This window comes from Jaculus jaculus, chromosome 5 (genome assembly GCF_020740685.1).
Source record: "Jaculus jaculus isolate mJacJac1 chromosome 5, mJacJac1.mat.Y.cur, whole genome shotgun sequence".
Lineage (NCBI taxonomy): Eukaryota > Metazoa > Chordata > Mammalia > Rodentia > Dipodidae > Jaculus > Jaculus jaculus.
This window is the reverse complement of record NC_059106.1, coordinates 32033068-32059234: the sequence shown is the minus strand read 5'-3', so window position 1 is coordinate 32059234 and position 26167 is coordinate 32033068. Positions and strand designations below refer to the sequence as shown.

Sequence of the window (26167 nt, the reverse complement as noted above, 5' to 3'; positions counted from 1 at the left end):
CAGCTTGAAACTTCCCCTTGAGACTTTAAACCAAAATAATTCCTTTCCTCTTATCATTTTTGGTTAGGTGTTTTGTCTCAGCAACATGAAGACAACTACAGCATGTGCCACATTTCTCTGTGAAATCAAAACACAAGTTACATACCTTCAACATATATTGGCACAGAATAAACATTCCCATTATTTTGGTTTTGAATTACATATTTGTCTGAGAGAGAGAGAGAAAGAGAGAGAATGGGTCCACCAGGACCTCTAGCCACTGAAAACAAACTCCAGATGCATGTGGCACCTTGTGTATCTGGATTATGTGGGTACTGGGGAATTGAACCTGAGTCCTTAGGCTTCACAGGCCAGTACCTTAACTGCTACGTCATCTCTCCAGCCCATAATTCTTTTTATTTTTTGAAGTGGGGTCTCACTCTAGCCCAGGCTGACCTGGCACTCACCCTGAAGTTACAGGCTGGTCTCAAATTTACACTGATCCTCCTACCTCTACCTCCTGAGTGCTGGGATTAAAGGAGTGTCCCACCACCCCTGAAAACATTCCTTTTTTAAAAGGGAGAAATTAGGACATAGAAAGGAAAGATTGAACAAAAGCAAGGCCAAATATCAAATTCTGAAGCTCCATGTCCACCATCTGGGACTCTTGATGAAAACTTTTGGACACTAACAGGCTTAGAAAGCCTTGTCCCTCAAGCTATTGCATTTAGGACACATAACCTCTCTTGTGGGCTTACTCCATTCTGAGCCTATAATTTGTCTTGAGAGATGCCCCATGGTCCTGGCATACCCAACATCCTGGTGTCTCCATTCTGACTTAGGGTTCACTTTCACAGCTCTATGAAGTGGCATCTCAAGGCCTCCTTGCTGGGAGTCTGATCCTGCCTCAAATTTGTTCTCTAAAACTATGGCAATACCTGTAATGACCTCCTCAATCTTGCATTTTCCATGCCTGCAAAACAAATACCATATGCATAGCATTGCCAAGTTTCTGCTGCCAGCCGGTAATGAATCCTAGAATCTTTATCTTGGGAATAGGAATCTCCTCTAGCATTCTCCCTTCAGGCCTTCTCCTTTAACAATATTTGCATTTTTTACTAGCTACAGCCTTCAGTGGGATGGATTTTGACCCCAGGATCCCTTTTCTATTGCCCCAGTGAAGAACAATAGGCTTCTCTGTAATGGTGCTAATCATCTTAATTATCTTAATATCTTAATTATCATAGCTATGCAAAATGTAGTTTCCTTTAAAATTGTTCATGTTTCTTTCCTTGCCAAACGTCACTGTTTTCATCTTCCTGCTGTGCATTTTGTGATCTTTCATTGTATATTTGAATCAGATTATTTAACAAAAGACCATACCAGAGACTCAATGCGTTCCTACCTTGAAATTTCCTCTACCAAATATATTAGTCCATTATCTTTAAATTCGGCCTTATTTAAGTTTTCAGAACATGGCAGAATGCAGTGAGTTTCTTGGCTAGAATATCAGAAGAACTGCCTCTGGCCCAGCGCCTGATAGAATCTTTATTTCCCTGTAAAACTTCATGAGCTGAGCCTCCATGGACCACCTTTCTCTTGGCATTCGGGCCTTCCAAACTCCCACCAGAATAGATAACTTACAGAGTTCAAGTCTTTTTCTCACCTGAAGTTCCAAAGTCTTCCATGTTCTCCCTGCAAACAATTTCCCAAAGCCTATGGACTTTGTGGACAATTTTATCATAACAATGGCCTCACTTGCTTAAGAACATTTTTTGTAACAGGTACTTTCTCTTCTCTGAGAAAAAAAAAATTATAAAATTCAGGTAAGCAATTTAAGAAAGGAAAATGTTTATTCTGGTTTACTCTTCCAGAGGCCAGAGTCTATCCTGGTGAAACAGGGTTAGCAGGAGAAGGGAGCCAGTTTATGCTATGGGAATTTTGGGGGTCTGTGCCAATGCTAGATGCACCAATAAATTTAGGGCACCCCCGGATCCTTGTCTTATAAATTTAAAGAATTGAATTCATAGACCAGAGGGAAAGCTTAGACAGACTTTATTAGATTTAGGGAGGAAAAGGGAGGGTGCAGAGAGCTCCTGCCATGTGGACGGCAGGAGGAGTCGTGGAGACGACATGAGAGGAGGGTCTAGTCCAGCAGCTGAGATCAGGGAGCTTCCCAGAGCAGGACCTGGAAGGTCAGGAGATGTGGAAAACCAACAAGAGGCCTTGTCCACCTGGCAAGGGTCTATTTATAACCTCACTGTAGCGGTCTTTAGCCTCAGACTCAGGTGAATCTGAGAGAGAGTTGATTGGTCTAGTCTCAGGAAGGGGTCAGCAAACCTGAGTAGGGGTGAGAGACAAGAGTTGATTGGATGTGATTGATCAGATGGTGAATTAAGGTTCTTCTGGGGCAGGTGGGTAGAGTTACATCTTTTTCACTCCTTCTTTTGGGCCTTCTCCTGACTAATTCCCTTTCAGTTACATAGGTAGGGGAAAGATGGAGAAGTGGCAACTTACTGGCCTGTTCTCAGTGACCCATTTTCTCCTGTAAGGCTCCAGCTCTTAAAAGTCTCCATAATCTTTCAGAATGGTACCATTTGCTTGGGACCTCATACTCAAATATATGAATTGTGGGGGCCATCTCAAATTCAAACCACAAAAGCCCTTGGCATCACTGTCTTTTACTCTAAATGAGCTCACTAAATAAACTTCTTAATAAACTATAGCAAACAAGAACTTTCTAGAGAATAATAGGAGCCCCTTTTTGTGGTTTCTCAGCATTTATATACTGACAGAGGTAATAAAATTTCAGGCTTCTTTCTTGCTAGGGAGTTCTTTCTTCTTCACTTTAACTCTTGAATGAGTATCCTTATAAAAAAATATCCTACAAAGAGCCTTTCTGATAATTCTCCAAAGGCCAGCCCCTGGACTGAAAAATGATTTCAATTTTCTTTAACCTTTCCTTTCCTGCTCTCATTTAGAATAAAAAATATTATTTTCTTTTGTAGTCAGAAAAGAACTGTCAGCCATGACATTGTGCAAGAGATTCCATGCTTATTCTTTTTCCTTGTGTCCTCTGAAGAGAAAATGATTACACTGTGACTAGCCATTGATTAACTAAAATCACCCAACTATAGAGAGAAGAGAAGGTACAACACAGAAACCATAGCAACCTTCAGGAAAATGATTCCTATAATGACACTCCTTCAGCATGTCCAGGCTTCCAGGTGGGCAATTGCTTGTAATTTTTGCTTGTGTTACTGGATCATCTGTAGTGGAGCTGGCTGGCTTTCTTGTGAGGCCATCCTGATTATGTAAGAGGAGCCCATACCTTCTGCTGAGATGTGGCAACAGAAAAAAAAGATAGCTTTTGATGTATTTTGTGATCAAAGAGAAACCATCTAGACTCGCCTCAGAGCATTTAGACTTCATTTGTCTTTGTATGCAACCATTAATTTCTATCTTAATTTCACTCAGTAAGTGAGGAATTTGTCTCATTTCAGACTCCAAGGAGTTCTTTTCATTTCAAGGGATGTTGCTAGCTCTCTCATCAGTAATTACTGCTATGTTTTAAGAGCAAGAATGTTAAAATTCACGAACGGTATTTAAAAAATTAATTTTATAATGGTATCTAGTTGATTACCAATGACAAGTCTAATAAACAAGAGATTACAGTCCTGGAAATTAAACTTCCATAGTAATGACACTAACTAGAAACCACGGGGAAAGGCCAGAGTAGAAACCTTTTTTTTATTTAAATCAAAACAATTTCTCAAATCATTTAGTACATTTGCCAAAATGTTAACCCCGATATTTATCACATGAAACCAAACCATTATAGCAGTCATCTTTCTGTTGCTGTGAAAAAAAAAAAAAATCACAGAGAAAATCAACTTATAAGGAGGAAACATGCATTACAGCTGCTTCAGAAGTTTACTCCATGGGCCCTTGGCCTTGTTGCCTTTGGACCTGTAGTGAAGCCAGTCATCACCATAGTGAACTGGTGGGGAAGGAAAGTGACCACCTCATGGAGCAGAGAAAGGAAGGCCGGGGTTCCTATGTCCATTTCTTTGGCATGGTCCCTGTTACTTCATTTTCTCACACTAGGGTCCAACTCTTGAAGATGCTATCATCCCCCCTATAATGGCATGAGCTGGTAACAAGTCCTGCTATACATGAGCTTTGCGGACATTTCCAAGCCATAACCAACATCTTCCATCACTGTCACTCTGCAGCTTCACACTTTGTTGGTATCATGGCATAGCCAACATTCAAAGGCTAATTTTGGAAATTCTTAGACATTGTTTTCAGTTCAGAACATTGTTTACTTGGAGACTCCATCCTAACTTGTACTGTGCTCATTGGTTTTCTATTTAACACTTACAAAGAAGAGCCACTCTTTTTAAATCAAGCAGGGAATATTTCTATTTCTTTTTTAATTTTATATTAATTAGTTTTGTACTCAGTGAATACAGTCAGTTTGGTACCCTTATTAGGTTCATCCGTGAGCTGCCCCTTCCCTTGGCCCCTCCTTGTTGAGGTATATGGGTCATGCATTCTGGAGTTAGCCCACAGTTATGGGTAGGATAAATGTCTCTGCATATCATGACCCAACATGTGACTCTGACATTCTTTCCACCCCCTCTTCCACAAAATTTCCCTGAGCCATGTTGGGTTCATTTTTGTCTGCTTCAGTGATGAGGGGTTGTGGGCCTCTGGGTCTCTGGATCTCTGATTTGGTAGGAGGTGGTAGTTCTCTGTGTTGATCTCCTTCACCCTTATGCTGGTACCCAGTTCACCAAGAAAACAACACCCTTGCTTGTTTTGCCAATTGATCTTGGCTTCAGCCGGGGCCCTTTTGAGGTATGATGGGGGGGGGGGGGGGCTCTCCTTAGGATCTACAACTATCTGAAAAAGAGAAGCAGATTCTCCAACATAGAGTAAGTTAGGACCAGACAAATGAGATAACCCTTACTTTTTTATAGAAAATTTAATACGTGTAGGTCCTCTTGTAGCCCACAATTGATGGTAGCTTGAAAATGGAGAGCGGGCTTATGTTTGGATATGGTTCTGACTTGTTCCCCAGCTCCAGCTATGGGTCCCTTACCACTGAGGGGATCAGTTAGCTGAATTGAGAGCAGGTGGTTTCCCACCATGGCTGTGTGCCACTATTGCACTTGCATGGGCATCATGACAGGTTATTGCTGCTAAGTAGGTTAGACCATGAGTTGCTTGGACAGATATTGGTCTTTTCACCCCAGTCGCCCATGTAGCACCTAATGGCATTAGATGCGCTGACTGTCTGGAGACTGACTCTCTTCCAGCTTCCAGCCATGCCATTCCATTTTACGTGTCAACCACATCAGGTGTCTTCAGCAGTAGGGTCTAGCCACTAACCTTTGGTGGGTCATCAAGTGAATATTTCTATTTCTAACATGCTAAGTGCAGCAGTATAAGAAAATTGATGTAAAAATTATCTTCCTTTCAACTTATGGTCTTGAAGTCTTCAGATTTCTATTGGTTAACACATGAATGGGCATAAGGGTGTACAGTATTTCTAGCATATATCAGTTGTTTTTTTTATTGCTATGACAAATAACTGACTAGGGCTATGTAAGGAAGGATTTATTTTTTACACTTTGAGGGGGTACAGTACATTACAGTGGGGAAGGCGAGGCAGCAGGAGCATGAAACCATTGATCACACTGCATCCACTGTCAAGAAGCAGAAAGCATTAACCTGGTTCTTTCCACCTCAATTTACCTAACTAATCTAGAAACTCACTCACAGACCTGCTCCACGATTTGTTTCCATGGTGACCCCAAATCCTATCAAATTGACAACCAAGATTAACTGTCATACAGGGAGAATTTGCAACCAAATTGAAATGGTTCCAGATCTCTTCCATGTTTTCACAATAATACTTTCATAGGTTTATAAGCTAATCTGTCATTAAAATTATTCTATTTTTTTTTCTTGCAGTACTGGGACTTAAACCCAGGGCCTTGTATATGCCAAACAACCACGTTGCCTTGATTTGTCTTCCCAGCCCTCATTAAAACTACCCTCAAATCAAGGGTCATGGTAAAGTTCCATTAGGTAAATGGTGACAGAACTTGTCCTTCTTTCTTTTCCTTTGCAATGCTAGGAACTAAACTCAGGGCCTTGCCTGTGCTGGGCAAGCACTTTGCACTGAACTACTCTGCTGATCGTCCATCTGAGGGTTCTGCAGGCAGCAGTTATATTAGAAGGAACTAGGCTTCAGAATGTGATCAAAGCAGAAAGAAAATAAGGGATTCTAACAGTTCAGAAGCCATATTTTAAAGACATATTTTCCTGTGTTTTTATTTTTCTATAACTGTTTATGTAAGTCTAATTAAATCTTTCTTCTTTGAAAAGACTTTACTCCCTGGGTAGACAAACCACATAGCTTATATACTTTTTCTATATCCATGTGTATAGGGGTGATTAATAAATATTGATTGACCTAATTGAATTTCATTCTCATAATTTAAATGACGCAGCAAATGCTGGAAGCCATCTGAAATGTACTGAGTGCAACCTATGACTACAGAAAGCTTTGATGCATATTCTTTTAAGACCTTTTAAATCAGCTTCAAACCTGAAGCTAAGTTTTAGTCATCATTCAAATCCAGTTCGGGGTTATGTGAGGATATTTCTTGATGCTAAATACAATTATGAATACGTAAGTTTGTATTTCCTTTTAAAGAACTCATTTAGCTTATCTCTCAGAAGCAAGTTTGATTAATTCAAAATATGCCCTTGGATATTGACTTTTTAGAATGAAATCTGTAATAGGCTTGGTGTCTACATACTCTGTGCTGATCAGAGAAAATAAAAATAAATCGTGCAGTTAGCAGAACATGTGCCTCTTTCTAAGGCCTTCGATTCTGATGTAGCCATGTAGTGTTCAGTGTTTGCCATCATTACTGATCATTTTTTAAATTATCTATTTATTTGATAAAGAGAGAGAAAGAGAATATGAATGCAGAGAGAAAAAGAGAGAGACAGAGAGAATGATGCATGTACCATCTTGTGCATTAGGCTTATGTGGGTCCTGAAGAATCAAACCTGGGTTCATTGGCTTTGCAGGCAAGTGCCTTAACCACTAAGCAATCACTCAAACCCCATTGATCTTTTTCTGTTTGTTTTTGTTTTTGTTTTTACTTTTTGGGGTAGAGTCTCACTCTGGCCCAGGCTAACCTGAAATTAACTATGTAGTCTCAGGGTGGCCTGGAACTAACAATGATCCTCCTACCTCTCCCTCCTGAATGCTGAGATTAAAGGCTTATGCCACCACACTCGACTCCCACTAAACATTTTTTAATTGCAAACCTTTCCACAAGATGTGGGCTAGTGAGATGGTTCAGCAGATAAATTACTTGCCTGCAAAGTCTCATGTCCCAGGTTCAACTCCCCAATACCTATGTAAAGCCAGATGCATAATGTGGTATCTGGAGCAGAACCGGGAGTTTGCAACACTGGAGAACATACAAAATCTCTGTCTCTCTTCTCTTTGCTTGCAAATAAATTGAAAAAAAGTTTCCAAGATGTTTATCAGGAAGTGAGTTTCTACATTATAGGAAGAAGTTTTGTGAAAAACACACAACGAGGCAAAAATACATGCAGCAAGTTGTCTGGCTGGCCATTTACTTTGAGATGGATAGTATTTTGTGTTGGATTGCGTTTGGTTAATATTCATGGGATGATATATAATTATATCTGAAGTTATAGAAATGATTTTGATTATAAAAATAGATTTTTATAATATGTACTCATAAAGCCAAAAGTCACAGAAAATGTAAAACTTGTCAATGTAAGCTGAAATTAAGCTACACAGAGAGGATCTCAAGAGTTCATTTTGATAGTGGCCAGGAAACTAGAAAGGGGCTCTTGAAACAGGAAAAATAAAAGACAGTTTAAGGGAGATGTGTGGGGAAGACAATATAACACATGGTATTTTAAAGGGGAATATTGGGGCAAATGGGTATAGAAGAAGTAAGGCATGGTGGCACATGACTTTAATCCCAGCACTTAGGAGACAGAGTAGGAAGAAAGCTGTGAGTTCAAACCCGCCCTGGGACTATATAGTCAGCCTGTGTGAGAGCAAGACATGCCCCCCAACCCAAACAACAAGAACAACAAAAACCAAAAGGGTACAGAAGGAAAATGGGGTGTAGGAAGATTGGGTGGAAGAGAAATGGGAGGGTAACATCCAGATGAAGTCCATGAATAAGTGACATAAGAAGGGCTGGAGATTTCCTCCTACCCATGACTGAAGGCTAACCCCACATTGCATGACCCATATGCCCCAACAAGGAGGAGCCAGGTGGAGGGGGGAGGACAGGGAGGAGGCTAACAGTAGTACCAAATTGACTGTATCCACTGAGTACAAAACAAATAAAAAAAAAAAAAAAGAAGGGCTGGAGAGATGGCTTAGCAGTTAAGGTGCTTGCCTGAGAAGCCTAAGGACACATATTCGAATCTTCAGATCCCATGTAAGCCAGACACATAATGCGACACAAGGTCACACATGCACACAAGGTAGCACATGCTTCTGGAGTTTGATTACAGAAGCTGGAGACCCTGGTGCACCAATTCTCTCTCTCACTCTGTCACATAAAAAAAGGTCACGGAATTTGTTGGGCTTACCTCAAAAAATGTCATATGGAACCTGCTACTTTATAATTAAAAATAATAATAATGATAAAATGTTATTGTGTTTACTGGTTCAAAAAGGACCCAGATATTTAGATTGCATTAAAGCTTGCTGTATTAAATAAATCCTAAAATGAGCTATCATTTCACAAATTATTCTGAACACATTTTTCATTTTATATGGGGGAAGATGAGGCCTATCCCTCATATCTTGCATTCCTGGAAAAATAGTGGCAAATGTAAAGGCTAAATGTGCTGAATGCAAGAACCTGTTCTAGGCACTTCATTGACAGCATGTTAACTGATTTGCTTCATGCATCAATCCAACCACATGGAAGGAATATAGTTCTTCTATTCTACAGATAAGAAAGTAGATGGACAGAAAGCATTAGCTCATTAAATGGAAGAGCTAGCACACACACATGCATGCACGCACACACACACGCACACACACACGTGCAATCTGGGCCAAGTCAGTCCTCTATCTCTATGCTAAATACTCTATTCTAGGGTAAAAAATTCTTTCCATGTGATAATAAATTCTACTCAGAGAGATTTTAACCTTTCTCATTGATGTTTATTCCTAAGTGGGATGATTTTCAGTTTTTCTATAAGTATATCTTTGCCTGTGTATTTTTTTTTGTACTACTGTTATTTTGGGTTCATCAAAAATAGTCTGGGAGCTTTCTGTATGCTCTAGAATCCCCTGGTTGAATGTATGAAAGGGCTCATATAACCTGCCTTCATGTTAGCATCCTAAGAGGCATTTCTATGGAATCTTCCCACTTTCTAAAGGGAATGGGCTTGTGTACCCAATGGTCATGCTGTAACAATCCTGTCACAGAGCCTAACCAGTGGGGCACCAAATCAGACATGGCATTAGACAACAGAGAAGAAGACATGTATTCAGAGACACCTGCTCTGTGTTCTGCTTCCTGACTCAGGTGCAACCTATCATACCCACACAGCTTCCTGGTGTTCATCTGCTGCAGTCACTTCTCTGAAACAAAGGGGATGGAGTCCTACCAGTGTGCAGGCATGACCCAGCCTGTATCCGGATAGAGCTGTAGGCTGACTGAACCCTGTTCATGACCCAGAATGCTCCTCAGAGTCTTATGTAAACTGCTGTAGCTGAGATATCTCTTCAATATTTGTAACTTATATGCAAAACAATGGCAATCAGAGATTTTTTTCCTGAGAAATAATCAAACATTGTGATAACCAGTTCTAGAATAAGTTAAAAAAAAAAAACAACTTATCCCAAAAGACTGATTCCCTGTGCCCAGCCACCTCTCCCTCTGTCACAGCAAAGTCCTGGGAGGATGCAGCAGTCATATCATATCTTTTTGTCCCAACAGATTTATTGCCATTCTGTCCATTTTACAGACAAGAGCATCAGTAAAGTCTACCTAAGTTTTCTTCATTGATCTTTTTTTTTCCTTCTTTCCATTGCTATCTCCTAGTCCATAGGTAAGCAGAGTTTAATGTCTTAGACATGTTCCTTTGCCCAACCTGGCTGTGTGGTCTGTGTACCAAACAACTCCAGGAGGTGGTATTCTTATAGACTAGGATCAGACAGTGGACAGTGCTGCTTCTTACCCATTGCTCTTGGCTTGTGCCAGGGAAGTGAGTAAAGATAGAGAAATATCTGTATGCTGATTTTCACTCTTAAGTAAATGCTTGGGGACAGCTGTCTCCTTGGGACACAAGAGGGTGTTCAGCACTGAAACATCTGTATCACACCTTACAAGGCTCAGGGTCCATTGTGGAAGAGGTGGCAGAAAGAATGTAAGAACCAAATGAAGGGTAGGACTGCTTACAATGCACTCTTCCAGACACAAAATGGCCTGGATATCCATGACCTCACAGTGCTTGACACTATCTACATAAGACCTTTATAATAGGAGGAAAAGATGATAACATCAAAATAAAAGACTAATTGAGAGGGGGTGGAGATATGATGGAGAATGGAGTTGAAAAGAAGAAAGTGGGATGGAGAGGAAATTATCATGGTTTATTGGCTATAATTAGGGAAGTTAACAATAAAAATTTTTTTAAGTTAAAAAGAGAATGAATCAACATGGCTTGGGTTTGATTCCCCAGCACCCATGTAAACTTCAAAAAGTTGTTCAAGCATCAGACATTTGTTCGCAGCAGCAAGAGATGCTATCAAGTTCCCATTTCCATACACAAATGTGCAAATAAAAATATTTTTAAAAGAATGAATTAATAGGAATCGACTTAAAGATGGCCATTGTTGGACAAAAAGGCCACATATTTCTTTGCTTATAAAACATTCTAGCAGTCTATTTGTAGGGCCTTAATTTATTTCTCCCTAGGATAAATTATGTTACAAACTACATGGTTCTCTGTGCAAAGAAATCTACCCATGTTACTAGGTTTGTATATATGGGCCAGTGTATCAGGCTCCATGTGAGAACTCTCCTCCCCGTACAGTATGGGATCGGCTCTCTAAAAGGATAGCATACACTGTCACCAGGGGAAAGAAAACATAACAAAAAGCTAAGGTATCTGAATATTTACCTGATTTCAGTACATATAACATTGGTAACTAGGAAAATTACCTCATCTCTATAAGCCTCATTTTCTCAACTCTGAATTGACAACAATTGCATTGAATAGCCATTGCTTTCTTTCTATACCAAATACCTTTGACATGACAGTAGTGTATTTTCTCTGTCTTATTATCCAGAGGTACTCTAGCTTCACACCTTCCTTTCCTCTGAGGTTATGGCAGCCAGAAGTGAGGCCACAAGACATTCAATTTTCCTATCACTTTGAATGAATTGTTTCTATACTTATTGTATCTTCTGTTGTTCCCTGATTCTATCTGGGGAGGTATCTATGCCCAGGGTGACCTGATGAAATTCTGAGATAGCAAAGGACATATCTGTACAGCTGTGGAGAATCATTTCACTAAACCAATGTCTGTTGGTTGGAGCATGCCAACAAATTAAATTCCCTTTCACCACTCTACCATCCTGATTCCTCCAGATCATAAAGAACTTTAGCAATCTACCATGCTCACTAAGGATACATTGGCCACCATTTACCTAGATCTTTAACTGGTTACAGATCCCATAAAGCTTTGCTTATGGCTTCAGATATAGGAAAAATAGGTTGGATGTTCTACCAGCAATAATTCAGGAGACACTATTGAGTCTTCCCTCATCTGACTTTCTAGTCTATGGTGATTTGGTAGGAGAGTGGGCCTTAAGGGATAATTTGGATAATTAAAAATGCCTAGAGGAGGAACAAAGCAGATGTAGAAAATGGTTAGGACCTCATCTTTGAAAAATATATTTTAATATTTTATTTATTTATGAGAGAAAGAGAGAGAGAGAGGGAGGTTGGGGCCTGTAGCCACTGCAAATGAGCTCCAGGCACATGTGCATCTGGCATACATGGGTTCTAGGGAGTTGAACCCAGGCCCTTAGGCTTCACAGGCAAGCACCTTAACTGCTACGTCATCTTTCCAGCCCCTCATCTTTGAAATAGGATGCATCTTTGAAATAGGATGCAGCTTCAGAGCAGTTTCCCGGCAAAGACAGTGTGAGGGATGGTGTTCCTGGTGAGAAAGCAGCAAATCCCAGCCTCATGGATGGTTATGATGCTGGTAGCTGAGAAGGGCTTTCAGATGTCTCTGATGAATAGGAAGAACAGCCCCCATCACCCCTCATGAGGAGCAAGTCCCCTCCCATCTGCACATAGTAACCCACAGATTTAGGTTCCTTTGGCAATATGTGTAGCTGGTTCTCTTCCCCACCACACACCAAGGCAACAGCTGAAGGCACTCATTACTTCCCTGCACATCAGAGTTTGAAGGCCACACATGATGCAACCTGTGCTTCTGTCATTCCTGCCTTCCATGCCATTATGGCTCAATCAGGAACCAGGACCTTCCAGGGGCTACTGCCCAGATAATGCCGGCTCGTCTGACTGTCCATCATCCTAATACGAGTGCTTTCTTCTTTCTGCTCTTCCCATCAGGCTCTGAACATCCACTTTCAACAAATTAGGTGAAAGGTAAAGGATATGAGCAAATGAAACAACATGAAAAAAAGGGCAAAAAAACCCCAGAACTCCATAGACTATAGTGCCATTATTTTATAGCTACAGATAATTTTCTTCGCTTTTCAGCAACCTTCAGACAAATAAGAGGAGGCAGCATGAAAGCTGTGCAATTTCACTAAAAGGTCACTAAAATGTGCCAAATCTAGGGGAGCAGAAAAAGTGTATACTCAAAGTCTGCTGCTTTCAACTGTAGCTTTCCCTCTGTTACTCATCTTGCTGAAGGGGTTTCTGGTTCATTCATATAGTCATTTCCATGGGAGGAATATGAATTGGATCCAGAGGTGAGGCAAGGAGCTATTAATTCAAAGCAATATTTAGTGCAACAGGAAATGTAAACCAATACTGACATCTCTCTGTATTTATCACACTTAAAATACAGATGAGAAAAATACTGTCTATTGCTCACGTTAGACAAGATAAAGACCTTGATCAGTCTAGAACTTGTAATCTCTTACTACAGTTGTAGGTCTGGGCCATCACATCTGACAGAAATAAATCTTTTAGTGGTATTTTACCCATAAACATGTTAAATTGAGTGATCTAAATGAAATTCATAGACAACATCCAGTTATTATTGTATTATACCTAGTAAGCGCTTAGATTTCTGCATAAGAAAATAATTTTTTCCCTGAAAGAAGTTACAAGACCTAGCACCTGAGTGTCATGGAATATTTTTGAAATTTGTAATGCTAATAATTTCCTTCTGTCAGAGGTCATTTGGCTTGGATTTTCTGGTCTTAATTTCTACACAGAATAGAAGAAACAGGATGATTGTCAGTGGGCTGTGATTTCCCCTTCATCTTTTCCTATCAGCCGTAGGCAACAGGTAGGCAAGGCACTGGAAGTCTGGAAGCCAGAAATGAATATAGGTAGGACAAGATAGGATGCTGTCTATGGGATGATCCCCTTGGTCAATGGATGAACAAGAGATCACTTCATCTTAAGAAGGACCCAAAATCCCAAGTGGCTCCTAGCTCACTAAGATATTGTGGTTGTTTATGACCTTGTAATTTCATGACTTTCTTTAAAAAAAATTAAGTGCTAGCCTTAATGCAGTTGAGACAAAGTTGGAAATCGTTGCATCTGTGGTCCTCAATCCTGAAAATAAATCAGGATCTCTTAGGATGCTTTTCCAGAATAATAATACTAATGCCCATACCTAGAGGTTTTTGTTTACATGACCATGGAAAGAGTGTCAAACTCAAAGTAAGAAACAAACTTTTCCTTCAGGAAATTATAATGTGCCATCAGGGTTCTGAAATTCTGCATTATATGTTTTAATTTAATTTAATTTTTTTGTTTTTGATTTTTTTTTGGTATGTTCTCGCTCTGGCCAAGGCTGATGTGGAATTCACTATGCAGTCTCAGGCTGGCCTGAAACTCATAGTGATCCTTCTACATTTGCCTTCCAAGCACTGGGATTAAAGGCATGCAACACTTCACCTGGCTAATTCAAAAATTGTAATGGGATCCAGGCATGGTGGCACGTGCCTTTAATACCAGAACTTCAGCGGCAGAGGTAAGAGGTTCAGTGTGATTTTGAGGCTACCCCAAGACTACATAGTGAGTTCCAGGTCAGCCTGGAAAGTAAGTGAGGCTCTGCCTTGTAAAAACAAAAAAAAAATGTACTAGATATAATCCCTATACATATTCATGTGGCACAACAAGACATCTCTATATATACAACTTCTAATCAGGTAATTGGAACATCTGTCACCCCTGCTATTTATCATATCTTAGGTGAGCATTCAAAATCCTTTGTATTTAATATTTTGAAATACACATTTAATCACTGACAGCATAATTACTGGCTCACATTTTTAGAGGATACAGTCCATTGTGGGTGGAAGGCATGGAAGCAGGACACTCCACAACGTATTGTGGTTGGTACTTCTCATCTCCTTATATCCTGGTAACAGAAAATAGAGAAAGACTGAGACAAGAAGAAGAACTGGGTTATACAATCAAAGCCCCTTCCCATACCCACTAATGATGCGGTTCCTGCAGTCGTGACCCATCTCCTGAAGGCTGGCAGTGCCAGGGAACAAGTGTTCCTACACATGAGCCTGGAGAGGAATGTCACATCCAAACCATAATATTCTGACTGAGTCTCCATACTTTCAAGGTCATCTCATGATGCAGAATGTGTGTAATTCATCTGCAAATGTTTCCATGTCTCATCAGTCCCCACACTGTTCAGATCTCCTATATAATGAACACATTATATACTTCCAATATACAGTGGTATGGAATAAAAATTCCCATTGCAAAATAGAGGAGAAATCAGAAAAGAACAAGACCAAAACCAAGCAGAGAAGACCTCAAACCTTGCATCACCATGTTTGGCACCTGGGGTTTATGATGGCATCATCTGGGTTTCCATAGACTTGGGTAGTCCTGCCCTTCAAGCTCTGTTGTATGCAGAAATTATGGTGGCTGTCATGAGTCAGCCTTATGAAGTTTCTGAAGATTTCCTCAGTGAATGCTCAACATTTCTGCCATCTCTGATATTTGGAGTTAATCTTTGTAATTGTTTTTTTTTTTATAGTTTGGTTGTCTCTGAGTTTTTTTTTTTTCTTTTTGATGTTTATTGAGGCTGTGTATACAGTGCGTTAGATGTGTGTACATCATGTGTAAGGTAACTGCTCACCTTAGCAAGCCTTAATCAATTGCCACATTAAAACAAAAATGACTGCTGTGCTCTGCATGTACTGCCGCGCTCTGCATGTACTGAAAAAAAAAACAAAAATGAAGTAAAAATCAAAATCTTAATAAAAACATAACAATTGGAGCTTTCATCAACTATTCATGTGTGACAATCTATGTAGCTTTCCTATCCATGTATGGTGTTTACTCACCAAATGAGAACAACTAGCTTATTCATCAACTCAAACACTTGTCCTTTTTCACTGGGAACACTCAAAATTCTTTCTTCAAGCTATTTTTTAAGGACAAAATGAATTATTTTTATGTATAGTCACCAAACCGTACTGTACCACACTTGAATTTGTTCCTCCTATCTGCCTTTTTTTTTTCCCCTACATATTTCTATGCCTTCTTGTCTATTAGGATGAGCAGTAAAGAGACAGACCGCCTGCTAGCCATCAAAGGCACTACTGCATGACATATGTAAAGATCACATTTTGTCACTTCACAAAGGGGTTTATAACTTTTAACTCATCATTACTAATCACCATTACCATTGTCACAGCTTCATATCCATTATCTATGTTATCATTGCCACAATCATAAAAACTGGATACTATTTCAGCCATTTACATATGAGGCAAACCATTTTTGTGCCCATTTGTACTGCTAGAGTATTGGTCTATTCTTTGCATGTGGTTTCAATGCTGAGACACTCAGACACCCTCCCCACTGGACTATACAGTACTGGGTACCAAGCCTGATTCAGTTTCTGTAATGGCTTAAAAAGTGTAAATCATAGTCATCTTTGTTCAATATTTTTTCAATATAAAATATTCTCACACTGTATTCACCCATTATTCACAGTGCAAATGAGCATGGTAGCTCCAATTTTTCTCTTGGCATTCAGTGCTAGAGATGGTGGCAGAGAGAATACAGTGGCCTGCAAGAAAATTGAATGAGGGAGTCGGGCATGGTGGGACACACCTTTAATCCTAGCACTTGGGAGGCAGAGGTAGGAGGATCACCGTGAGTTTGGGGCCACCCTGACACTGCATAGTGAATTCCAGGCCAGCCTAGGCTAGAGTGAAACCCTACCTCAAAAAAACAAAATAAATAAATGAATAAAATGAACAGGGGGTTCGTGTTGTAACTCAATGGCAGAATATTTCCCCAGCATGTGTAAATACCTGGATTTAATCCCCAGCAACACACACACACTAGAATATTTTGTAAATACCTCAAGGGAAATTTCACATTTTCCTCCTACTTATTTTAACTGGTCTTATCATTGCCTCTACAGTGTAGCATCCTACTGGTGTTACTGCAGAGAAATGTCCATTCTGAAAAGGCTGACTGCCCAGATGGAACAGAGAAGTCTCCAAATATCAACAGTGTATAATTAGCAGCAGCTAAAATAATAGAAGTCAATTGAACAAAAATATGGTATGCATGGCATTCATTTATTAAATACCTTATGTTTCCAAACATTGCTTTTCACAGTGGCTGAAAAACTTTCATGGGTGTATTTCATCATGTGTCCCCCCAAGCACAGGGAATTGACAGACTTCTTGAACAAGTTATAAAAAGAGCTCTTACTATATCCAACACAAAGGCATGGGCATGTCTATTCCACATCTATGTGATGAAATAATACCTTTGTCAAAAGCAGCCTTTAAGTAGGTTGCCTTTATCACAGACGTTAGCAGCCCATCTCCCTGGGAGACAGTGAAACCCCACATTTATCTAAATTATCTCAGTAATATGACAGGGTGATTGCTCACTAATGGTCAGTAACAGTTTTCTTTGTCATTTTCCTAGTCATTACCTCCTCAGAATGAACTCCAGAATAAACGGCTTCTACTCCATGACTAGAATGTTAATTTCCTCTTTGCATTTGTGGCTGCTTCTGTCAAACATACAAACATGGGTAAAACATTTCTGACATTTTCATTTTGTGAAGGAAAAAATCCACACACACCCCCTACCTTAGAAAGGCTGATGGACTCAGAGATCACTTATATGCTAACAAAACGCATTGGTAGCCTTTCCTCTTCTTGTGAATTCTATCTCACAAAGCAAGCACAACTCAGAGCAGGCTGGTGGCATTGTTTGCAGGCGGAGCTGTGTTTCTGGCTTTGTTGGGCCACTCCTCACATGCGCATTGTTCAGAAGACACGGATCACTCAGCCAAATCGAGAACCCTGGACAGCAGGCTCTGTGAAACTGCTGGAGTGTGGTACCGAAACGTTGATCAAGGATGTGGCTATTGTGTGTTTTTCTACTCAATAAAAACTAGGTCAGAGTTCAAAGAATAAAAGGCTCAAGCCACAGGAAGAAAAGGAGAAAGAGAAACATCTTTGCCTCAACAAATAGAGCCAAGGAGGCTCCAAAAATTAAATATGTGTGTGTGCGTGTGTGTATGTATGTATGTATGTATGATGTATGTATGTATGTATGTATGTATGTATGTATCTATCTATCTATCTATCTATCTATCTATCTATCTATCTATCTATCTATCTATCTATCTATCTACCTACCTACCTATCTATCTATCTATAATTCTAAAGAATTGGCTGAATAAGGGAAAATAGGTCATGGTACTTTAAAGTGATCCCTAAACTTACATATAGCAGACCTGCACTGCATTCAGACCCAGGCTGGTAGCTTTCCATGTTACCTTTCCATGTTCTACCAGGTCCCTGTGATTCGTCATAGGGGCCTTGCTTCCACGGTCACCTGCACTTGCAGTTGAACTGAATGGCAGAAATCCCAGCCCTCACAGTCCATGGGTATCTCAAGTATCTTCTCTAGAATGTGAAACTCAACATTTTCCTCTTGGACTTTTGATTTTCACTGCATTGTGAGAAGACTTCCTACGGAGATGAGCAATTATCTGTTCACCTCAGACAGGGCACCAGTGACAGATCAAGGAAACAATTCTATGCAAATGTTGACTATACAGCACTTGCAGGAGCATGGGCAGGAGGTAGCTTCTAGGAACACTGGAGATGGGTTACTGTCAGGAAGAGCATGGGCAACATATGAGTGGCTACACCACTGGGGGGAAAAAGTTCTCCCCAATTGATTAGCTCTTAACTCAGGGTGGGGTGGGAGACTTATAAGCTTCTCTGCTCTCACATTAAGAGAAAGTTAAGGGCTGGAGAGATGGCTTAGCGGTTAAGCGCTTGCCTGTGAAGCCTAAGGACCCTGGTTCGAGGCTCGGTTCCCCAGGTCCCACATTAGCCAGATGCACAGGGGGGCGCACGCATCTGGAGTTTGTTTGCAGAGGCTGGAAGCCCTGGCGCGCCCATTCTCTCTCTCCCTCTATCTGTCTTTCTCTCTGTGTCTGTCGCTCTCAAAAAATAAAATTAAGAAAAAAAAAAGGAAGTTAAGGGGCCCAACCTTGTGCAAATCTCCTACAGGTAATCACAACTGCTGACAGTTCAGAAGGACAATGGCTATGTTGTGTTCCACAAAACTCAGCACATTTCACAAGCCAGATACCTAGTAGTTATCCTAAAATCCATTTTCTTCCTCATTTCTAAGCCAGACACAGTCAATTTCCCCTCCTTTGTTCTCTGGAATACATTCTTCCTCTGGGTGCCTCATAGCATTGCAAAGCAAGCTGTCTTAAACCCTTGTTTGAACTCACAACCAATGTCTCTATTTCCAACTTTCTTCAATTCTAGGCAATTTTCCACAGATTTCACTTAAAAAATTATATATATGTGTGTGTGTGTGTGTATATATAGAGAGAGAGAGACAGAGAGAGAGACAGAGAGAGAGAGAGAGAGAGAGAGAGAGAGAGAGAGAGAGATCCTTCCAGGTTAAAAAGCATCACAGCTCCTCAATGTTTCCAGATTGTTTATTGTGACATTTGATTTAGCATGCACTCAGTCTCTGCCACCCAGGCTCCGAATTCTACTCCAAAATGTATATCCTCATCATATTACATTTATGGTGCATACATCCCACCCAGTGTGCTTTATTTAGGCTGGAATTTTAGTTAGAAATGTGTTGGGGCTAAGGAGATGGCTCAGTAGTCAAAGGCACTTGCTTATGAAGGCCCGGGGCTTGATTCCCCAGTACCCATGTAAAGCCAGGTAAATTAAATGGTGCCAATGTCTGCAGTTTGTTTGCAACGTAAAGCGGTCCTGGTGCACCCTTACTCTTTCTCTCAATTTCAAATAAAATAATTTTTAAAAGAAGAAAAGTGCCTCCTCCACATTTATACAACCTTTATTTTGATTTGACAATTATTTTATTGCAGTGCTGTGCACTGAACCAGGTCCTTGCATATCAGGCAGATACTCTTGACCACTGAGCTACATCCCCAGCTCTGTAGTTTTCAATGCTAACATTTTCTTATCATCTTTCCATAAATTCTGCTCTGTCCTACCATTGCACACCTATGGTGGGTGCTGGCTAGGTCAGGCAGAGTGCACGTGTGAGTACCTAAGTGCACAAAGCACACGTGCTTGGTGCCAGCAGCCCTATTTCCCTGTCCCCACAGGCACCAAGGCACAGTTTTCAGTCAGAATCCTAAAGCTTCCTCTTTGACTTCTACGCTTTTAATAAGTGTATAGATGAATGGTCACAATTCATTGTGTGAAGTTCTATATGAGATAGGAATTGAGCTAGAAAAGTAAAGAGTGGAGAAAAAGCCAAATAGACAAAAATGTTATATAATGTTAGCTTACTCAAGGATAGACTGGCATTTAAGGTCCTTTCCAACTCCAGATTCCATTATTCCAGATCTGGATTTTCTTTTTCACTTTACTCAGAAGGGAGTGAATAATTGACAGAAAGAATGACTCAGCTCCAAGTGGAATCTTATTAGCTTTTGTTGTTGTCATCGCTATTCAACTTCCAGCTTCTTTTTAAAAAAAATGCAATAGACTCGCACAGACAATAAATCTCCTTGTATGTCCTTCAGTCAGTCAACAGTGTTCTGTGCTACAGTCTAGACACAAGCCTGGCACTTTCCTGCAGGAATCCTTGCAGAGGGTCTGTGGCCCACTGCGTCACACAGGCTCCTTCCAACCGCAGACCATTACTAATCATGCAAACCAACAGCCTCCTGTTACCTTTCTGTGCTGCATCTCTGTGCCTCCAGGTTCCATTGCGCTATCGTCTGCATCTGTTATTGAGCAAACAGCAGGGCTTAAGCATCTGTTTGTTATGCAGAGGAATGTTCTCTAAAATATTAACTAAAAGTTATTTCACAAGCTTAGCGAGCAAAAGTTCAAATGATGGGTTACTCACAGAAAATAAATCATGGCTTGGGGATTAGAAAGCTGTTCAGTTGGGTATGAGCTAGAGGCCTCCCCACTGGGAGATAATCCTGCCGTTTCAGGGACTCCTATTCTCACAGACAACAGCACATTTGTAAAGGAGGCCCTGGATTTGTCAAAGGGGCAATGTTCCATAATCTCCCCATAAATTATTGGTACCTCCTCCTTCCACTTCTATGAGGCACTGATGTGATTTTTTTTTTAATATTTATTTATTTATTTGAGAGAGACAGACACAGAGAGAAAGACAGATAGAGGGAGAGATAGAGAATGGGCGCGCCAGGGCTTCCAGCCTCTGCAAACGAACTCCAGACGCGTGCGCCCCCTTGTGCATCTGGCTAATGTGGGACCTGGGGAACCGAGCCTCGAACCGGGGTCCGTAGGCTTCACAGGCAAGCGCTTAACCGCTAAGCCATCTCTCTAGCCCACTGATGTGATTTTGTTTTGTGATTTGAAGTTCAAAAACCACTGGATGGTAAAATAGACCTCACGTATCTAGAAGCCTATACCCGATTTCATCTTATTCAGAACAGAAGAGCAGTTCATCAGATATTTACTATATGGTTGAAATGGACTACAAAGTCATCAGCACATTTTCACTCCTGAATCTGTCTGAGCTGATAGACCTTGCTGTCAGTAAGAACCCAAGTCTGCATCTTCTCACAGCAGGCCTGTGTCAGCACTGTGATCATCCACCAGCCACATTAGCTCATTTCCTGAGTAGTACCACTTACTTTCTAATTGTGATGGACACATACCTGACCAGAAGCAACTTAAGGAAGGTAAGGGCCCATATTTGGCTTATAATTTCAAGGAGAAATTTCAAGGGAAAGGCAGGGTGATAGAGAACTATCAGGAACTAGGCTACAGGACTACTGCCTGTGTTTTGGAAACTGCTAGGGTGCTGAACTCAAAAGTAATGGACTAATTTGTCTGGTGCAAGAAATCTCAAGACAAGATATAATTCAAGTTATGGCAAGTTACTGCTCATAGCTCTGGCTCTGATCCAGGTCTCTGGTGAGAGAAAGTGACAAGCAACACACAGAGTGAAAAAGATATTGAAAATGGGATGTTTGGCAGGGACAAGAGGGAGCTTAAGGTTACAGAATAGGAAAGGTGTTATAAAGGCAAGATCCCACCCATCAAAGGTTTCATCTTGTGAAAATCCAAATTCACTTGAAAGGAGAAAGCCCCTACTGAAAATGCCTGGGGAAATGTTTCTCTGGGCTCAGACTCGAAAGCCTATAGAGAAAACCACTGTGACCCAAGGGACTGGGTTGCATCTTGAACTGGCAGCAGAACTTGACAGCGTCATCCATGTGGTGCTGGTTTTACAGGTGTGTTATATGCAAAAGCGAAGGGCCCTGGATGCTTGTGCCAAGGTACCATAAGCTCACTGAGGACAAGGAATGTGAGGCAGGGTTAGATTCCCTGCAATGAGGCCCTGATAATTTTTCTTTGTTGAAAGCTGTGGAGGTATAGCTTTACTTGCAATAGAGACCCCAGGATGTTGGAAATGTCAGGATGTCTGTTGAGGAAAGATGAGCTCATGGAGTGGAGCTGCCTTGAGAGAGAGGTATGTGTGCAGCAGACAGCATTGCTAGAGAAGCAAGGCTACCCAAACTCTTTGACTGTTCTATCATGAGCTCCTGATATTCAACATGGAGATTCAGGATTTGATGTTTGCCTTGCTGGAAAAATCTTACTTTGAGCTGTCCTTTTCTTGCTATGCCCCATTCATCCCCTTTTTAATGGAAATGTTTACTCTCTGCCATTGTATAATTGGAAGTATGTGACTTGCTTATTAATTTCATATAAGGGCTCCTAGCTAAATAATTGCTTTGAGTCCCAGAAGGTACTGTGGACTTCTGAACAGTGTGGTGACTGTCAATGGCTACTAGGACTTCTTAATTTGGACTGAATGCATATTGCATTACAAGATGACCATACTGCCTGTGGGGATAAGGAGTGGAAAGTTACATAAGGCTTAAAAGTGGTACATGTGGGTGTCAAGTTGACAAGGAGTGGACTTGCGATAGTTAACATTGCCAACTTTATAGGACTTAGAATTACTGTGGAAACAAACCTCTGGCTTTGCCTATGAGGGAGTTTCCAGATTAGGTCAACTGAGGTAGGAAGACTTGCCCTAAGTGTGGTGACACCATTCTATGGACTGGAGTATTGGACTAAAGAAAAAACACCAGCATCTATTGCACTCTACTTCCTCACTGTGAGTGAGATATGACCATCTGTCATGCTCCTGACTACCCACCTTCCCTGTCCACAATGGATGTATACCCCGGAACTGTGAGCTGAACAGACCCTCCTCTAAAGCTGCTTCTTTTCCGGTATTTTGTCACAGCATCAAGAGAAGTAACTAGAACAGATTGCTGACAGGCATTAAATGACATCAAAACAAAGCCATGATTGTATCAGTGAAATAGAACAGTGACTCTTTCATTCTATGAAGAAATGTTAATGAACCTGTTGGTTAATAGACTGGGGAATAAGAATATTGAAAACTATTCAAAAAGTTAGGGGCTGGCATGGGCTTAGCCATTATCACTCCCGAGTGTTAAAAATGTGAGGCAGGCTAGTCATGCAGGAAGGGACTGTGTGGGAAAAGGTCATGTGAGAGCCTCTCATTAAATAATTTAATGTAGGAACAGCCAATGAGGGGGAGAATGCAGATTTCAGCAAGAGGATAGGAAATCCATACTTTCTGAATGTTCTAGGTAACTGGTCTGGGAGAAAAGTCTGCAGAGCCCCAAGTAGCAAAATACCATTTAGTAAATTCATGTTGTTTCAATCAATTCCTTATTGTATTTAAGCTCATGGCAAAACTTTCAATTATTTAAAGGATTATTTATTAAAATTAAAGTATTAAAAAAAACTACAATTCACTAATGATGAACCTATTGATAGGTGAATTACTTCAAAAAAAAAAAAAAAAGGCTGGAGGGATGGCTAGTGGTTAAGGTGCTTGCCTGTGAAGCCTAAGGAACCAGATTCAATTCCCCAGTGCTCCTATAAACCAGATGCACAAAGTGGAGCATGCTTCTGAAGTTTGTTTGCAGTGAGTAGAGGCCCTAAAAAAAAATGAATAAATGATTCAACTTACTTGTTTAATATACATTTACAATTGCGATGAAGTCTGATTTATGACGTTTCTACTTTGTGAATTTTGATTTTTTTAATTTAATGTTTCATTCTGTCCAGTATTAAAATTACACCACTCTACACTTCCCTCATGCAGTTTTAAACATTTCATTTCCTATGCTTATCCCTTATTAACTAGCTGTACTCTCTTGGGTAAGTCATTTAGACTCCTTACCTCAGTTTATTTGTTAAAGGTAGATAGTAACATTGCCTACCTTACAGAGTCATTCTGAGGAATAAGTAATTCACTTAATGTATGAAGCTCTTAAAACAGTATCATAATGAGACCACAATAGTGATGACTATTAGTAATATGAGAAATGATCATATTATAATTATAAGCAAATGGTAGTTTAAAACTTGATAAGATCTGTGTCATGTTTAAAAGGCATAGAGAAATGTCCAGTAATTTTAGACTGTTATTAGAAATGTTTATAGTATGCTATGCTCTAAAATCCATAGAATAAAATGGTAGTTATATAGTTTGAACTACATTGATAATGAATGTAAATTAAAAATTAGTCTTGAGGGCTGGAGAGATGGCTTAGCAGTTAAAGGCACTTGCTTTCAAACCCTGACAGCCAGAGCTCATTTCTCCAGTACCCATATAAACCCAGCTGCACTAAGTGGTGCATGCATCTGAAGTTCATTTGCTGTGTCAGGAAGCCCTGGTATGCCTAAACTCACTCTCTTTCGTTCTGTCTGTCCCTCCCCCCAGCAGCTCTCTCTGTCTGTCTGTCTCTCTCTCTCTCTCTCTCTGTCTCTCTCAAATAAATAAATATTTTTTTAATTAGACTTTGTAAAATAAAAAAATATAAATGCTAACAATATACCCCTGACAATTGAAGAAGAAAGTTTTAATGCAAATAGATGGAAAAGGTGAGCTACGAAAGTGCTAACCTAAGGAAACATGGCTGGAAATAGTTGTGTCAAGCAAAGTACACTTTTAGTCAAAATGCATTGTTGAAGGCAAAGGTTAGTACTGAAAAACAAAAGGAACATAAAAACAAGCTATATATCATGAACTTGATTCCCTTAGTCCAATAGCTTTAAAACAAATCTCGACATTATTAGGAAAAGGGTTTTTTGTTATTGTTTTTTTTTTTTTTTTTTTTTTGAGGTAGGGTCTCACTCCAGCCCAGGCTGACCTGGAATTCACTATTGAGTCTCAGGGTGGCCTCAACCTCATGGCAAATCTCCTACCTCTGCCTCCCAAGTGCTGGGATTAAAGGTGTGTGCCACCATTCCTGGCAGAAAATTTTTGTTTGCTTGTTTTTTAAATCTGTCATACTGATTTTTAAATATTTTTAATTTGCAAGCAGAAAGAGCTAGAGAGAAGAGAGGCAGACAGAGAGAATGGGAAGGCCAGGGCCTTCAGTCACTGCAAATGAATTCCAGATGCATGGGCCACTTTGTGCATCTGGCTTTACATGGGTACTGGGGAATCAAACCTAGGTCATTAGGCTTTGCAGGCAAGCTCCTTAACCACTGAGCCATCTCTCCAGTCCAAGACAAAGTATTTTGTTAATTTTTAAAACATATGACCATACTGCAAACTATTAGCATATTTACATCAGAGGTGAAGGAAAAGGCATGGCAATTTACAAAAGATTTGAGGAAACATGAATATGAGGGTCTGAGTGTAAAATGTCTATCATAGACTCATGTGTTTGAATAATTAATCCCCAGTTGATGGCACTGTTCAGGAAAGTTGGGGAACCTTTAGGAAGTGTGTCCCTCACCAGTCTTAAGGTGTTATAGGTCCGCCCCACTTTCTGTTCCTCTCTGTACCCCCTGCCTGCTGATGTGACCTTGTGAGCTGGCTTGCCATAGTTCTCCTCACATAAAAGACTACCCACTGGAACTGTGAGCTGAAATACATGCCTACCTTCTGGTCAAGTGTTTTGTCCCAGCAACAAGAAAGGAACTGATATACCTATCTACTTCTGTCTCCCAAGATAAGATGGATCTATCTCTCTGCACACTTTAAACAAGATTTGTAGGTTTTGGGTACACAAGCAATGTTTACAAAGACTAACCATGTCTATGTCATAATTTCAGGAAATTTAGAGACTTGACATTATATAAACATATTTTATTTTATAAGTACAAGCTTAAATGGTGTTTAAATATATTTTTATATAATTATAAGTGTATTTTTGATAACTGATGTCTAAAGAGGAAACATATTTACAAGTGAGCCACTACAAAAGTATTGTATATTTAAAAATGTGTTGTGTGCTTGGAGTGGCACAGAAAGGTAAATTCATAGTGTGTATGCATTTATTAAAGAAAAGTGGAAGACAATT

The 26167-nt window shown here is 40.2% G+C and overlaps 1 long non-coding RNA gene across 1 annotated transcript; it reads right to left on the bottom strand.

Moving 5' to 3' along the window:
• Window positions 1-2058: 2058 nt before the first annotated feature.
• On the bottom strand, window positions 2059-20548 carry LOC123460599. Its single transcript, XR_006637114.1, has 6 exons — window positions 20493-20548; window positions 17228-17308; window positions 15404-15483; window positions 14570-14662; window positions 3153-3316; window positions 2059-2319 (listed from the first exon to the last, which is right to left on the bottom strand). It is a non-coding gene; the product is annotated as an uncharacterized LOC123460599 (long non-coding RNA).
• Between the last annotated feature and the right edge of the window lie 5619 nt (window positions 20549-26167).